The sequence below is a fragment of the Nerophis ophidion genome, linkage group LG20 (assembly GCF_033978795.1).
Source record: "Nerophis ophidion isolate RoL-2023_Sa linkage group LG20, RoL_Noph_v1.0, whole genome shotgun sequence".
NCBI classification, from domain to species: Eukaryota; Metazoa; Chordata; class Actinopteri; order Syngnathiformes; family Syngnathidae; genus Nerophis; species Nerophis ophidion.
Genome location: NC_084630.1, coordinates 12,653,500 through 12,669,502, shown reverse-complemented (window position 1 = coordinate 12,669,502; position 16,003 = coordinate 12,653,500). Strand labels below are relative to the sequence as shown.

At 39.1% G+C, this 16,003-nt stretch overlaps 1 long non-coding RNA gene across 1 annotated transcript; it reads left to right on the top strand.

Moving 5' to 3' along the window:
* Positions 1-250: 250 nt before the first annotated feature.
* LOC133538743 (uncharacterized) lies at positions 251-15,618 on the top strand. Its single transcript, XR_009803096.1, has 3 exons — positions 251-366; positions 5,701-5,822; positions 14,083-15,618. It is a non-coding gene; the product is annotated as an uncharacterized LOC133538743 (long non-coding RNA).
* The last annotated feature ends 385 nt before the right edge of the window (positions 15,619-16,003 follow it).

Sequence of the window (16,003 nt, the reverse complement as noted above, 5' to 3'; positions counted from 1 at the left end):
CTTATCAACCTCTTCATCGTCTTCATGCACTCTTTTAGTACTCGCCTTTCCTTCACTCCCTCCTCTCCCCTTCTTTCCTCTCTCCACTCTAGTCCTATCCATTTCCATACTATCCTCATACATCCCGTCACTATCCCCTTCCATCTCGATCCAGTCACAAAACAGCTTATGCTCAACCGCCAAAACAGATTTAGATACTCTCGCCGCCGCCAAATTCACTCCAAATGTTTGGTAGTTCCGCGTCTCTCCTCGTCTGTCGACTCGAGTCCTCCCGAATGTCCAACAACCCTCGTTTTGGGCAGGTTTGCCTCGATGTCTGCTTTGAAGAGCGTGTTGGCGAACAGTGGTGCTGGAACGCGGAGTGAAGTGAGTTCTTCAAACTTTATTTTCGCCTGTTTCTGCTCATTTCACTTTAGTATTTCTTTTGTATTTGTCCATTTCGGTGAATATTGTTCACACCTATGATAAGCGATATCATTAATCGCCATTATGTGACCGGAAGGCGGGAGAGTTCACGCGGAAGTTGCATCATAACACTTATTTTTATTATTTCTTTTTTTTTTTTATTGACCAACAAATATACACTTTAAATTCAAAGGCATTTTAAACCACACTAAAATAAAACAAAGTCAAATACAGATATAGTAATAATACAAAAAACTATGGGGGAAAAAAAAGACAATAAGGACAAGCGGTAGTAATTAGACATAATTGCCAACCTTGAGACCTCCGATTTCGGGAGGTGGGGGCGTGGTTAAGAGGGGAGTAGTATATTTACAGCTGTTGTGTGTGCAGTTGTGCATTGCACTTTCTAAAGTAGATGTTATTGTCACAAATGCATGATTTATTGATTGATACTTTTATTAGTAGATTGCACAGTACAGTACATATTCCGTACAATTGACCACTAAAGGGTAACACCGCCATAAGTTTTTCAACCTGTTTAAGTTGGGGTCCACGTTAATCAATTCATGGTACAAATATATACTATCAACATAATACAGTCACCACACAAGTTTATCATCATACTATATACATTGAATTATTTACAATCCGGGGGGTGGGATGAGGAGCTTTGGTTGATATCAGAACTTCAGTCATCAACAATTGCATCAACAGAGAAATGGACATTGAAACATTATAGGTTGATTGATTGTTTGATTGATACTTTTATTAGTAGATTGCACAGTACAGTACATATTCCGTACAATTGACCACTAAATGGTAACACCCCAATAAGTTTTTCAACTTGTTTAAGTCGGGGTCCACGTTAATCAATTCATGGTACAAATATATACTATCAACATAATACAGTCATCACACAAGTTAATCATCATAGTATGTACATTGAATTATTTACATTATTTACAATCCGGGGGGTGGGATGAGGAGCTTTGGTTGATATCAGAACTTCAGTCATCAACAATTGCATCAACAGAGAAATGTGGACATTGAAACAGTGTAGGTCTTATTTAGTAGGATATGTACAGCCAGCAGAGAACATAGTGAGTTCAGATAGCATAAGAACAAGTATATACATTAGGAGTACATTTGAGTTGTTTATAATCCGGGGAGATGGGATGTGAATGGAGGAGGGTATTAGTAAAGTGTTGAAGTTGCCTGGAGGTGTTGTTTTAGAGCGGTTTTGAAGGAATATAGAGATGCACTTACTTTTATACCTGTTGGGAGTGCATTCCACATTGATGTGGCATAGAAAGAGAATGAGTTAAGACCTTTGTTAGATCGAAATCTGGGTTTAACGTGGTTTGTGGAGCTCCCCCTGGTGTTGTGGTTATGGCGGTCATTTACGTTAAGGAAGTAGTTTGACATGTACTTCGGTATCAAGGAGGTGTAGCGGATTTTATAGACTAGGCTCAGTGCAAGTTGTTTTACTCTGTCCTCCACCCTGAGCCAGCCCACTTTGGAGAAGTGGGTTGGATTGAGGTGTGATCTGGGGTGGAGGTCTAAAAGTAACCGGATTAGCTTATTCTGGGATGTTTGGAGTCTAGATTTGAGGGTTTTGGAGGTGCTGGGGTACCAGGAGGTGCAAGCGTAATCGAAGAAGGGTTGAATGAGAGTTCCCGCTAGAATCCTCAAGGTGCTTTTGTTGACCAGAGAGGAGATTCTGTAGAGGAATCTCGTTCTTTGGTTGACCTTTTTGATCACCTTGGTTGCCATTTTATCACAGGAAAGATTAGCCTCTAGAATGGAACCTAGGTAGGTGATCTCATCCTTCCTGGTGATAACAATGTCACCCACTTTTATAGTGAAGTCACTGACCTTTCTTAAGTTTGATATGGGACCCAAATAGGATGGATTCCGTTTTACCTAAGTGTATGGATAGCTTGTTGTCAGCGAGCCAGGTGCAAATATTGAGGAGTTTAGCACTGAGGATTTGTTCCACCTGTGACTTGTCCTTGCCGGATACCAGCATGGCCGAGTCATCCACAAACAGGAACAATTCACAGTGGCATGCTGATGACATGTCATTTACGTATATTAGGAACAGGAAAGGTCCTAGTATACTGCCTCGGGGGACTCCACAGCTTACTGAGAGGGGAGGGGACATGGTGCCGTTCACCTCTACCACCTGTGTCCTCCCCTCCAAGTAAGATTGCATCCAGCTTGATGAGGTTTCGTCGAATCCGATTGCTCGGAGGTGAGACTTAGTAGGATATGTACAGCCAGCAGAGAACATAGTGAGTTCACATAGCATAAGAACAAGTATATACATTAGAAATACATTTGATTATTTACATTAGGTTATTTACAATCTGGAGAGATGGGATGTGAATGGAGGAGGATTAAAGGGTTGAAGTTGCCTGGAGGTGTTGTGGTGCATCATGTACAGTAGATGGCAGTATTGTCCTGTTTAAGAGTGTCACATGCGGTTTACGGTAGACGAACTGCCTTACGGTAGTAAACGTGACTGTTGTTGTGTGTTGTCACTGCGCTGGGAGGACGTTAATGAAACTGCCTAACAATAAACCCACATAAGAAACCAAGAACTCGCCCTCGATCATTCCACAGTTATAACGGCATTGGGCAGACACGCTCTCAGACACGTCACTCAGGTCCTCATGTAGCTAGGAGGGCGTGGCCTCCAGCTTCGCCAGAATTTCGGGAGATTTTCGGGAGAAAATTTGTCCTGGGAGGTTTTCGGGAGAGGCGCTGAATTTCGGGAGTCTCCCGGAAAATCCGGGAGGGTCGGCAAGTATGTAAATAGATGGATGGAAAAAGGGCTATCTAAATCATTTTAAATGTTTTAAACAAGGATATCAATTGAAGGGCTTTTGTACTTTGAATAAAATTCCAATATTTTATTGTTAAAAAGGCTTAGTGGCATACTTGCCAACCCTCCCGATTTTCCCGGGAGACTCCTGAATTTCAGTGCCCCTCCTGAAAATCTCCCGGGGCAACCATTGTCCCGAATTTCTCCCGATTTCCACCCGCACAACAATATTGGGGGTATGCCTTAAAGCAGTGGTTCTCAAATGGGGGTACGCGTACCCCTGGGGGTACTTGAAGGTATGCCAAGGGGTACGTGAGATTTTTTTTTTAAATATTCTAAAAATAGCAACATTTTAAAAATCCTTTATAAATATATTTATTGAATAATACTTCAACAAAAAATGAATGTAAGTTCATAAACTGTGAAAAGAAAGTACAACAAAGCAATATTTAGTGTTGACAGCTAGATTTTTTTGTGGACATGTTCCATAAATATTGATGTTAAATATTTCTTTTTTTGTGAAGAAATGTTTAGAATGAAGTTTATGAATCCAGATGGATCTCTATTACAATCTCCAAAGAGGGCACTTTAAGTTGATGATTACTTCTATGTGTAGAAATCTTTATTTATAATTGAATCACTGGTTTATTTTTCAACAAGTTTTTACTTATATTTATATCTTTTTTTCCAAATAGTTTAAGAAAGACCACTAAAAATAAGCAATATTTTGCACCGTTAGAAAATTTTATAAATCAGAAACTGATGACATAGTGCTGTATTTTACTTCTTTATCTCTTTTTTTCAACCAAAAATGCTTTTCTCTGATTAGTGGGTACTTGAATTAAAAAATGTTCACAGGGTGTACATCACTGAAAAAAGGTTGAGAACCACTGCCTTAAAGGCACTACCTTAAGCGTCCTCTACATCCTGTCCTCACGTCTGCTTTTCCTCCATACAAACAGCGTGCAGGCCCTGTCCCATTGTATATGCGGCTTTTAAACACACACTAGTGAATGTAGGGCATACTTGATCAACAGCCATACAGGTAACAACTTAAACCTGTTACAAATATGCGCCACACTGTGAACCCACACCAAACAAGAAAGACACACACTTTTCGGGAGAACATCCGCAATGTAACACAACAGAACAAATACCCAGAACCCCTTGCAGCAGTAACTCTTCCTGGACGCTACAATATACAACACCCACTACCACCAAACCCCGCCCTCCTACCCCGCCCACCTCAAACTCCCCTCCCCATCTCGCGAATTCGGAGGTCTCAAGGTTGGCAAGTATGCTTAGTGGCCACATGCGTGGACAGCACCGTTTAGCTTTTGTTTCCAAAATTGTGTACACTACTGAATTGGGGTCTTATGTTCGCTTATGTGGACACTTGTACTGCCATCTGGTGGTGTCAGAAGAGTAAAACATACAATGGAATTCGGGGGGAAAAAAAGTGTAAAAATAAGAATTAGCATGTCACTAAAGATGAAGTACACGTTTGTGTACTCATGGACTAAGTACATCAAATCAAAAAATTATTCCTAGTTTTTATTCTGATTAGGGTCCAATAAGCCCAAATAGTAAAGATAAATATTTTTAAAAAACAGCTTTGGCCTAAAGAGGTTATTTTGAAAGTATTTAGCCACTGGGAAAATCAATCAATCAATCAATCAAAAAAATGTTTACTTATATAGCCCTAAATCACAAGTTTCTCAAAGGGCTGTCAAATATAGGTTTTACTTTTAAAAATCTGCAATGATGTATAAACATTTTTGCTTGAAGCATAATAATATTTACGAGCATTTCTAAGTTATTATCATTTATAAACATGTATGCAAATACACTTTAACCCTGTTGTTTTCGGCGGTAACTAGTAGTCTAACGCGTTATTTTTTATATTCAGTAACTCAGTTACCGTTACTACATGATGCGTTACTGCGTTATTTTACGTTTTTTTTAATATAGTATCGGCTAGAAAGTGAGAAGACTATAGAGTGCGTTTTTTTGGAAAGCTGCGCTGTCGTCTTTCTCATTCTTCCGGTCTCACAAGGAACCCCCTTCTTTTTGTGTGTGTGGGACTGGGGGGGGCGTGTCTGTCTTTACTATTAAGTCATCATCTCGGAAATCGAGTTTCTTAACGTGGAGATATTCTCACTACTTTTCTTTTGTCGAGCATAAAGAAAATAACTTTTAAGTTACATGTACGTTGTGTCTTGGATCAAATCTATGTACTGCCCAAAACAGCGATTAAAATCTGCTGAAACAACTACAAAAGCATCATGCTTCGACGAAGCTAGTAAAGAGAGACACATTTCACCTAAGGATTTTAACGTAGGCACTGCTTGCCAGGATAACATTGATAGAACCAACCAGCGTACGTGCTAGAAGACATGCAGGCTATTTCTACAGTGGAGTCACCCGCTTTCAGGCAGCTAATTAGCATTGTATCCGGCATCAAACAGCAAATGGCATGGAGAGCATGTTCCAAGTACCTGGACACAGTGGACAGTGAGGACATAAACATGGAAAGCAAGCAAAAGAAGACACTCCAAACTCTGCTTCTGCTCATCATTCAGCACTGAAGGTACACACTCTGTCAATTCTCTTATATACTCTTTCATTCGAGACTTCTAGAGTGTTTGATTATCACATCACTCTAAATCAGGGGTCAGCGCCGCCCAAGTGGCTCTCTGGAGCTTTTTCAAAAATATATGAAAAATGGAAATGATGAGGGGGAAAAAACATATTTTTAGTTTTAATTTGGTTTCTGTAAGAGGACAAACATGACACAAACCTCCCTAATTGCTGTAAAGCACACTGTTTGTATTAAACATGCTTTACTGATTCGAGTATTTGGCGAGCGCCGTTTTGTCCTACTAATTTAGGTGGTCCTTGAACTCAACCTTGTTTGTTTACATGCATAATTTTCCCGACTTTCTAAGACGAGATTTATACCACTTCTTTTTCTGTCTCATTTTGTCCACCAAACTTATAACATTGCGCATGAAAGCACAAAGGTGAGTTTTATTGATGTTATTGACTTATGTGGCGTGTGCTAATCAGACATATTTGGTCACTGCATGACTGTAAGCTAATCGATGCTAACATGCTATTTAGGCTAGCTGTATGTACATATTGCATCAATGTGCCTCATTTGTAGCTATATTTGAGCTCATTTAGTTTCCTTTAAGTCCTCATAATTCAATTTATATCTCATGACACACTATCTGTATGTAATATGACTTTTAATTGTTTGCGTCTCCAGACAGATTTGTTTTTGTATTTTTGGTCCAATATGGCTCTTTCAACATTTTGGGTTGCCGACCCCTGCTCTAAATTTATAGACTATAAAGTTTACAAACATAAAGATGGGATCCTAGTGAGCCAGGCCAATCTTTCTTTTTTCTGTAAACTAAAACTGGGGAAATGCGTAGAGTGTTCTGGGCTTCACTGAAGACATGACTTTTATTTCACAATTCCTTAAGAGAAAAAAAGGCCTGGTTAGGCGTGTGTATAGCAGTATGTGTGCGGTATATAGTGACATGACATATAATCATGTAATGTGTGCCTTCCTTGGGTGAAGCCAGGTTTACAGCTATGTTGTGACATGTTGTTATTATGCGGTTTGTTACTTATGTAAGTTATGTTGCAGCTATTTAAACCAGTTTTGTCAATTCAGTGGTGCAAATGCATGTCAAGTTGATCAACAGATTGTATCATTCTCCAGTGCAACATTAGTACTGAAATGAAGGCTAAAAGGGCATTAATGGGAGCCTTAAAAAAAACCAGTAACCAAATAGTTACTTTTCACAGTAACGCGTTACTTTGGGGTGTAAGTAACTTAGTTAGTAACTTTAATTGATTGATTGAAACTTTTATTAGTAGATTGCACAGTTCAGTACATATTCCGTACAATTGACCACTAAATGGTAACACCCTAATAAGTTTTTCAACTTGTTTAAGTCGGGGTCCACGTTAATCAATTCATGGTACAGGTACTGAGTTACTTTTGAAATAAAGTAACTGTAACTAGTTACTGATTTTCAGTAACTAACCCAACACTGTTTATAAATAAGCCAAATTTGATCTCTTCCATTTCAAATTGGGACATCTCCACACCCTTGTTTTTCATTGCACTATCTAATTGATTTGTAATATAAAACTCATAATAATAATGTCTACAGAAAAAATACTTCCATGCCGTATGATAAACAAATCCCACTACTACAACTTTGAAGTATAGGTGTGCTATTTAAACGTAAATGGTGTAGTTGTTTTAGATGAATGTGTCGGATGCAAAAAGGTTCAGTTCAGTTCATGTATGTATTTCATTCATAAAAAATTTAATAAATCAATCAACATAACATTAAAGTAAAATATGAATAAAAGGGAGCAAAAAGAAGTTCAAAATGTATAATATCTGCCCCTTATTTTCACAAATACAACAGTTAACTTTCAATGATGGCGACACAAAACCCATGTTTTTATTTTCCAAGGTTTAAACGTATAGTGAAGAAATAATTTTACTCGGTCATATTATTTATGGACCACAATGGAAACAAGCCTTTTGGCTTTTTGTGCCATCCATTTGCCTTTTTAAAGCATTACATGGATTCTATTCTTTAAGATGTCAATTAACTTCTCTATCAATCAATATCTTTTAATCATCATGAATTTTAAATTTTTTCAATACAGAAAGAGATTTCAATTGTTTTATCCTACTTAGAATATTACATAATGTTGGATATAGAGAACATACAAACCCATTATTTATTGAATCAGCTAAAATGATGTACAAAGCAAACCCTAACCTGCTACTCAAGAATGTACAACAATCATTCTCAACAAAAGAGGAGAAATATAACCTTAGAGGAAAATCTAATTTAAAACATTTGTCACGCCCATGAGATCATGTTTCATTTTTGTCATGTTTGGTTGTTTTTTGGACAATCGGTTCCTATGTTTGCACTTCCTTGTTTGTTTTATCACCATAGCTACTCATTGATTTTCCCCTTGCCCGCATGTCACGCCCCTGTCCTCAGCTCTCACACCTGTTGTTAATTATCATAGCTATTATTTAAGCCACAGTTACCAGGTAGTCGACCGGGCGTATTCCTCAACCCCCTTCATGCCATACCATGCTGTTCATTCATTTTGTCCATGCCACGTAAGTTTTTTTTTATTTATGCCACAGGGCAAGTTTTTGTTTCATGTTTATAGTTTATACCCTTTGTGCTAGTCTTTTGTTTTTCAGTAGTCAAGTTTGTTCTCCGCCATTGTGCGCGCTTTTTGTTTGTTCCTGTTTTTAGTTATAGTGTAAATAAACATGTACTTGCATTCTCGCCTGGCTCGTGCCAATTTTCCTTTGCGTCGAAGGAACAATCCAATTCCTGACAACATTTGTATGCGCGTACAACACTTAAAACTTTTAGCATATCTGTATGTGGAATTAAATTATTGAATGGATTAACCAAATAAATCAAACAGAGCACCAATAAGATTCTGTTTAAGAGACGGTTCAAACTACAGGTGTTCACAAAGTACACACAACAAGAACTAAGATTATTTATGTATTTAGTATTTGTTTACTTACTACGGTATGTTATTTTTGTATTATTTATTTGTTCACTGTTCTGTTACAGAGAACAAGGAAATAGGATAAACTTGCTATGGTATAAAAAGGGGTAGAATTAAATAAACTCAGCTTCTTCCTAGTCCTTTTCGGGCGTGCGGAAATGAAACAACTGGAAATATGTTCGAATTAAACTGAAACTGAACTGAACTGTCAAGATTGTTCCATAAACTAACGCATCTGATTGAAATACTTATTTCCATTATCTGTTCCAAATCTAGAGATCTCAGTTCCTTTCAGATTATAATTACATTCAATTCATTTTGGTTTGAATGTTGTTTGGTGGAATTGTTGCATGTGCTTTTTACATGATTTTCAGGATGTTATACGCTACCAGTTCATGCACACTCTTGGCATTCTCTCGATGAACGTCAAAAGTTAGTCACGTGAAATGGTTCACACTTCACTGGTGTGCTTGAAGCTCATCGAGAAAATGCCAAGAGTGTGCAAAGCGTTAAAGGCCTACTGAAATGAGATCTTCTTATTCAAACGGGGATAGCAGGTCCATTCTATGTGTCATACTTGATCATTTCGCGATATTGCCATATTTTTGCTGAAAGGATTTATTAGAGAACATCGATGATAAAGTTCGCAACTTTTGGTTGCTAATAAAAAAGTCTTGCCTGTACCGGAAGTAGCAGACGATGTGCGCGTGATGTCATGGGTTGTGGAGCTCCTCACATCTGAACATTGTTTACAATCATGGCCACCAGCAGCGAGAGCGATTTGGACCGAGAAAGCGACGATTTCCCCATTAATTTGAGCGAGGATGAAAGATTCGTGGATGAGGAAAGTGAGAGTGAAGGACTAGAAAAGAAAAAATATAAAGACGAGGGCAGTGGGAGCGACTGAGATGTTATTAGACACATTTATTAGGATAATTCTGGAAAATCCCTTATCTGCTTATTGTGTTACTAGTGTTTTAGTGAGATTATACGGTCGTACCTGTACAACCTGAAGGTCGGCCCCGCACCTTGCTTCAGCACCAGTCGACGGGTGGTGGCGATGTCCATCTCTGCCCTTCGCAGGGGACCCTCTTCGAAACACGATCTTTCGAAATGATCACTGCATAATACACTGTACTTTGTGTGTGTGGTCCAATCCAACTGTGTTCGCTTGACATCTCTGTTCCATAGTAAAGCTTAACTGTCATCTTTCGGGAATGTAAACAATGAAACACCGGCTGTGTTTGTCTTGCTAAAGGTGGCAGCAATACACCGCTTCCCACCTACAGCTTTCTTCTTTGACGTCTCCATTATTCATTGAACAGAGTGCAAAAGATTCAGCAACACAGATGTCCATAATACTGTGGAATTATGCGATGTAAACAGACGACTTATAGCTGGGAATGGTGCTGGAACAAAATGTCCTCTACAATTTGTGACGTCACGCATCATCATACCGCGACATTTTAGCATGATACTTCCGCGCGAAATTTAAAATCGCAATGTAGGAAACTAAAACGGCCGTATTGGCATGTGTTGCAATGTTAAGATTTCATCATTGAGATATAAACTATCAGACTGCGTTGTCGGTAGTAGTGGGTTTGAGTAGGCCTTTAATCAGAGCAAAGGGTGGCTATTTTGAAGAAACTAGATTATAAAACGTGTTTTTAGTTGTCACCTCTTTTTGTTGAGTACATAACTCCACATGTGTTCATTCATAGTTCTGATGCCTTCCGTGACAATCTTCAATGTAAATAGTCATAAAAATACAGAAAACGCATTGAATGAGAAGGTGTGTACAAACGTTTGGCCTGTACTGTATATAACAAGGATTTCGGATGTTTTTTTTAGAGGGCTTTACAGGCAGAATAGAGTGTATCCCCATTATTTGCATTGTTTGCCGCCTCTTACTAGAAGTTTGTTATGATTTAGAACTCACGGAAAAGGGAAAAATACATGTGTTCTTGTCTCATATCAGGATTGTGTGACAATGGAAAATAAAGATAAAAACTAGAGTTTTTCTTTAAAGAATTCCGTCGTCTCGTTGAGATGCCACCCTTGTTAGCTGTTCCAGGCCCCGGCGAGACCCAGGACACTGGAGGGATTATGTCTCGCAGCTGGCCCGGAAACGTCTCGGTGTTCCTAGAACGGGAAGTCCGGGCTTCCGTACTGAGACTACCGCCCTCGTGACCCAAATAGGCGGAAGAAAATAGATATGAACACAAAATACATTTTATGGAGCAAGAGTCAAACTGAAGGTGAAAACTTAAAAATAATGTCCTTTAATCGTCTTTCTTACTAAATGTTTTTGTCCTTTTCATTTTGACCGAAAAAAAATGCATGAAGTGCATGTAACTGCATATCTTTTAAAGTTGAATGATATCTAATTACGCAACAAATAGCATGTTCACATATTTCAATATATACTGTGTATATTATGTATTATATACATATAACTTTGTTCAAATAAAAATAAGTACTTAGATATCTGCTTGACTTATGAGTTAAAAGCAAGTTATCCTTCAATTTGTACGTAAAAACTATCTCATGAGGGTATTATACATTTATATTCCTTTATAGTTACTGTTAATGAGGGCCGTTACTGCGATGTGGCCCCTCAGTGAAAACAAGTTTGACACCCTGTAGAGCAGTGGTTCTCAAATGGGGGTACGCGTACCCCTGGGGGTACTTGAAGGTATGCCAAGGGGTACATGAGATTTTTTTAAAATAGCAAAAATTGAAAAATCCTTTATAAATATATTTATTGAATAATCAACAAAATATGAATGTAAGTTCATACACTGAAAAGAAATGCAACATTGCAATATTCAGTGTTGACAGCTAGATTTTTTTGTGGACATGTTCCATAAATATTGATGTTCAGGATTTCTTTTTTTGTGAAGAAATGTGAAGTGAAGTGAATTATATTTATATAGCGCTTTTCTCTAGTGACTCAAAGCGCTTTACATAGTGAAACCCAATATCTAAGTTACATTTAAACCTGTATGGGTGGCACTGGGAGCAGGTGGGTAAAGTGTCTTGCCCAAGGACACAACGACAGTGACTAGGATGGCGGAAGCGGGAATCGAACATGCAACCCTCAAGTTGCTGGCACGGCCGCTCTACCAACCGAGCTATGCCGCCCCAAAATGTTTAAAATTAAGTCCATGAATCCAGATGGATCTCTATTACAATCCCCAAAGAGGGCACTTTAAGTTGATGATTACTTCTATGTGTAGAAATATTTATTTATAATAAAATCTGTCTATCTTTGTTGGCCCTGCGATGAGGAGGCGACTTGTCCAGGGTGTACCCCGCCTTCTGCTCAATTGTAGCTGAGATAGGCGCCAGCGCCCCCCGCGAACACAAAAGGGAATAAGCGGTAGAAAATGGATGGGATGGATGAATCATTTATTTTCTAACACATTTTTAGTTATTTTTATCCAAATAGTTTAAGAAAGACCACTAAAAATGAGCAATATTTTGCACTGTTATACAAATTAATAAATCAGAAACTGATGACGTAGTGCTGTATTTTACTTTATGATGTCTTTTTTTCAACCAAAAATGCTTTGCTGTGTTCGGGGGTACTTGAATTAAAAAAATGTTCACAGGGGGTACATCACTGAAAAAAGGTTGAAAACCACTGCTGTAGAGAATAATTATAGAAAACGATGAGAAATGCATATAAATGATGAATTAAATTGATAAATTCCCTCAGAGGTATGAGAACCATGCGGACACCACAGCACTTTCCTACTTAGCTTACAGTTCTTTCTTGAATTCAATAGCATTTCTCACCTTCTTTATCAAAGTGCCCCTGCACTTGCAACTTTATTTTGGCCCCACGGTATCTTATTTTAACGTGGGATTTTAGGTTTGGAAACCCGGGCAGACGGACTAATTTGTTAGAGGCAATATTCTGCTAATATCTTGCAGTCCTTCCAGGATTTTGCAGGCTTTTTTTTGTGTGGATGTTGCGACATAAAACGCCTGAATTTTCAGCAGTTTTTCTGTAACGTTGCGGCAACAGTTGCAATGTTTTGAGGCTTTTTTTCAATAACATTGATTCCACTTGTGACATTGATACCCTAACCTCAAATAGCACAGGATTTGAACAAAAACTGGAAAGAAAAATACTGCAAATTTACTCAATATCAACTGCATGGAATAAAATTAAACACTAGATGGCAGTAAAAGTACATATTCGGACCTCATTGTCAAATTATTGTACCATTTTATGTATAACCAATAAAAGTAACATTTAATTACAAACCCAAAACCAGTGAAGTTGTAATTCGTAAATAAAAACAGAATATAATGATTTACAAATCCCTTTCAACCTATTTTCAATTGAATAGATTGTAAAGACAAGATAGTTAATGTTTGAACTGAGAACAAATAATCATTAACTTAGAATTTAATGGCAGCAACACATAGCAAAAAAGTTGGCACAGGGGCATTCTTACCACTGTGTTCGTCAGACCACAGAACACTTTTGCACTTTGCATCAGTCCATCTTAGATAAAGATCAGGCACAGCGAAGCCGGAGCATCGTTTCTGGGTGTTGTTGATAAATGGCTTTCACTTTGCGTAGTAGAGTTTTAAAGGCCTACTGAGCATTTAGGACCTCCACCAGCAGCAAATACAGGAAGTAGCATTCAAAGTGTTTCGTCAGCTGCTGGCTTGCTAATCACACTTGCAAATTATTTAATAGGAAGACACACTTGGATGCGTTTTACAGCACACTACTGATAACTGTGCTCACAAAACCATCTTTTAAATCCACTGACATTTTATCTTTAAAGGCCTGCTGAAATGAGATTTTATTTAAACGGGGATAGCAGGTCCATTCTATGTGTCATACTTGATCATTTCGCGATTTTGCCATATTTTTAGCTGAAAGGATTTACTAGAGAACATCGACGATAAAGTTCGCAACTTTTTGTCGCTAATAAAAAAGCCTTGCCTTTACTAGAAGTAGCAGGCGATGTGCGCGTGACGTCACTGGTTGTAGAGATCCTCACATTATAATGTGAGCCTCCAGCAGTAAGAGCAATTCGGACCGAGAAAGCAACAATTTCCCCATTAATTTGAGTGAGGATGAAAGATTCATGGATGAGGAAAGTTAGAGTGAAGCACACAAAAAAAGAAAAGGTGACTGCTCCAGGCGGCAGCAGTGTGAGCGTTTCAGATGTAATTAGACACATTTACTAGGATAATTATGGAAAATCGCTTATCTGCTTATTGTGTTAATTGTATTTCAGTGAGATTATGAAGTCATACCTGAAAGTCGGATGGCTGCGATGAACGCCAGTGTCTCTGAGAGAAGCTGAGGACCCAAGATCACAGCTGCTTTTTTGAGCTGCAGGACGAGGTCGCGTAATCCACTGAAGTCTCCGGTAAGAGCCGACTTAATATCACAATTTTCCCATCCAAAAACTTGCTGGTTGACGTAGAAAAACATGTTCGCTTGACCACTTTGTGTTAAAGCTTCACAACAAGCAAAGAAACACCGGCTGTGTTTCGGTGCTAAAGGCAGCTGCAATCCACCACTTTCCACCAACAGCATTCTTATTTGACGTCTCCATTATTAAATGAACAAATTGCAAAAGATTCAGCAACACAGATGTCCAAAATACTGTTTAATTGCGCGATGAAAAGAGACGACTTTCAGCCGTAAGTGGTGCTGGGCTAATATGTCCCCTCCAACCAATAACGTCACAAACACGCGTCATCGTAAGCGTCATCATTTCGCGACATTTTCAACAGGAAACTCCGCTGGAAATTTAAAATTGTAATTTAGTAAACTAAAAAGGCCGTATTGTTATGTGTTGCAATGTTAAGATTTCATCATTGATATATAAACTATCAGACTGTGTGGTCGGTAGTAGTGCAAAATTGCATTTGTATCCCAAAAATAGTGCACTTTCTGAAACAAATGTTTTTATGCAAACAAATGGTGACCTGTGATTAATCATGATTAATCACAATTCTGGAGTCTGATTAATCTGATTAAAAATAATCATTTGACAGTCCATGTTTGAAGCCTTTTTTGTCCAAACTATTTTTTATGGTACGTCCAAGTCCATGGTACTCACCCGGAAAAGGGTGGAGTGCCATCTCTGGGTTGGGAAGGAGACCTCGCCACATGTGGAGGAGTTCAAGTACATCATAGTCATGTTCACGAGTGAGATAAGAGTGGATCGTGAGATAGACAGATCAGTGCAGCGTCTTCAGTAATGCGGACCCTGTATCGATCTGTTGTGGTGAAGAAGGAGCTGAGCCGGAAGGAAAAGCTCTCAGTTTACCAGTCGACAAGATCACGGGTACAAGTGGCCGTAAGGAGTTTCCATCGCCTGGTGGCGGGGTTTTCCCTTAGAGATTTTTCAATTCGGGCTCCAGTACTCTGGAATGCCCTCCCGGTAACAGTTCGAGATTCCACCCCAGTAGAAGTCTCACCTTAAAACTCATTTGTATACTCTATCCTTTAAATATACCTCCTTTTTAGACCAGTTGATCTGCCGTTTCTTTTCTTTTTATCCTATGTCCCACTCTCCCTTGTGGAGGGGGTCCGGTCCGATGGCCATGGATGACGTACTGGTTGTCCAGAGTCGGGACCCAGGATGGACCGCTCGTCCAGAGTCGGGACCCACGATGGACCGCTTGCCTGTGTATCGGCTGGGGACATCTCTGCGCTGCTGATCCGCCTCCACTTGGGATGGTTTCCTGCTGGCTCCGCTGTGGACGGGATTCTTTCTGCTGTGTTGGATCCGCTTTGGACTGGACTCTCGCGGCTGTGTTGGATCCACTATGGATTGAACTTTCACAGTATCATGTTAGACCCGCTCAACATCCATTGCTTTCGTCCTCTCCAAAGTTCTCATAGTCATCATTGTCACCGACGTCCCACTGGGTGTGAGTTTTCCTTGCCCTTATGTGGGCCTACCGAGGATGTCCTAGTGGTTTATGTTGTGGTTTGTGCAGCCCTTTGAGACACTAGTGATTTAGGGCTATATAAGTAAACATTGATTGATTGATTGAGATAGGGTGGCTCTTCCATCCGGGAGGTTGGGGGCGTGGTTAAGAGGGGAGGAGTATATTTACAGCTAGAATTCACCAAGTCAAGTATTTTATATATATATATACATACATATATATATGTATATATGTACGTCTAAATACATA